Consider the following 2,195-nt stretch of genomic DNA (forward strand, 5'->3'; position numbering starts at 1 on the left):
TGGTTTAGTTTATCATATATACATATTATTTGTAGTTTATTTGATAGGGGCAGTCTACCAAATCCTTCTCTGATAAGAACCAGAAAATGCTTTTCATCACATTATAATCAGATATACTGTATATTTCCACCTGTAGTCACTAATGGCCAACAAACTATCTGTTTAGTCTGTTTTTAGGAAGGCTACAACGTTGGTGTTCAACATATTGTTTCAGAAATGCAAATAATTAAAAACTGAAATTTAAACTTCATTTGGTTGGTTTTATGTTGTTAAAGTTAACTTTATGAAAATAAATATGACTGTTTGTAAAAGGAAATTATTAAATTAGTTTTTAAATTGTTATTTATTTCACATGAGTTTGAATCAGATTTGGTCAGATGATCATTTTACACCCAGATGACGCATCTCACCCACTGACTCGACTCGGGTCAACTTACCCCTAACCCGAGGCAAACTGAGACATTTTTTATTTTTTTTATTAGAAGCCATATTTTTAGAACCCTTTGTCATAGATACATTCTGATCATTTAAAATGATAGGAATACTTTCATTAGGATAGGATAGATCCTTTCTTTGTATTTCTGCGTCATTTTCCCTTGAGGACCACATAAGTAAAAAATGGCTAATCTTAGCCCACTCTCCCCTATAAGTATTAGACATTTATTTTAATATTTTACAGCATTAATCTATATTATATACAAATAAACAACTCGTTTAGAACATTTATATTATTTTTAAACTATTTATAGTCCTACTATTAATATGATTTTAATAAAATATGATGTGTTATAGATTACTAGTATCAAGACAAGTGATTATAATGGGAAATATACTTAATTACAAGAATTAAAGTGTGACAAACTGCTAAATATTCTATATGATGATTTACCTGCTGGCTTGCTGGATCTTTGAATTCATGTTTGCAATGTTGAACTGACTTTAGCATACCCCCTTCGCTCTTTCTCTCTCTGTCTCTGTCTTCTTTTTTGTGAAGGCAATTTTTGTTTGTCTACAAAGTGTGACAACAACAGCGAATTTTGTGTTATTTATGTTAGATCTGATTGGGTATAATAATTTGATCAGACATTCTAATTCTAAGAACGTGGATATTTTGTTGTAATCACTTTTAATCACTTTACCGACAGAAATACAAAAACAAACTACCAAAGTATTAATTCAGCGAATCATCCACTGACTGTAATGTGGATTGTAATGCATCTACCTGTTATTGAACGACCTTCGGGAACTGTGGTTTCCACTCCAGATAGCGGCACACCGATTGTGAGTGATGCTGCGGAGCGGGCGGGAAAACACGGAGCGGATTAACGGAATCAGCGGGTCTTTAGCGGAGCGGTAACTGAACGCTTTGAGCTGGGGTGAGGGTGGGGGAATGGTGAGAGGGGCACCTCAGCCGATGAGGGCAAAGGGGCAGTAGCTCTAGCCACCGGGCCAACTCCCTGTGCACGGCCCTGGGTTTAGCCAAAACCCAATTACGCTGGATTGCTGCGTCCTTTGTCGGATTACAATTTTAAATGCAGGTATTGGCTTGGAGCTTGCTTGAATAATGTAATGATACATATGAAAAACTACAAAATACACATACATAGCAGTTCAAATGCTGACTGATATCTTACAAAGGTGCGATTTTATATAGGCTAGTTTATTGTCTTGACCATGGTGATGTAGACAGGTTTGCTACCCGGATTTTTTAGTCAGTTAAGCATAAAAATAAAACTGTGAATAATAATAATAAAAAAATAAAAATAATAATAGAGAATTGTACAGCTCAAAGTTCAGTGGCAGCTGTCACAGCTGAACAGTGCTCTGTTTGACCGGTCCGAGTCCTTCAGATGCAGCCTCTGATACAGTTAGCAAGAATTTGTTAATATTCTGACAAAATGTTGATACTTTCATTTTCAAAATAATCAGAGGTGTGGACTGTAAGGAAGTACATTCGTTAAGTATTCTCTAACAAATATGAAGTACTACTTTTTTTTTCTCACAGGACAGCAGCACTACAAAAATATGGTATTTTACAACATGATGCATCGTTGTAGATTAAACTACCCAACAGTATATTTAGTAGGCAACTTTAAAGCAGGGAGGCCCTGACAGTGCTGCTGGATCTTCAGAGAAGTGAACGGCAACATGGATGGGGTGCCACAATCCAGACCCTGGTGTTTCTCTTCTGTCTG

This window comes from Sinocyclocheilus anshuiensis, unplaced genomic scaffold (assembly GCF_001515605.1).
Source record: "Sinocyclocheilus anshuiensis isolate Anshui unplaced genomic scaffold, SAMN03320099.WGS_v1.1 scaffold89, whole genome shotgun sequence".
In the NCBI taxonomy this organism is placed as follows: Eukaryota; Metazoa; Chordata; class Actinopteri; order Cypriniformes; family Cyprinidae; genus Sinocyclocheilus; species Sinocyclocheilus anshuiensis.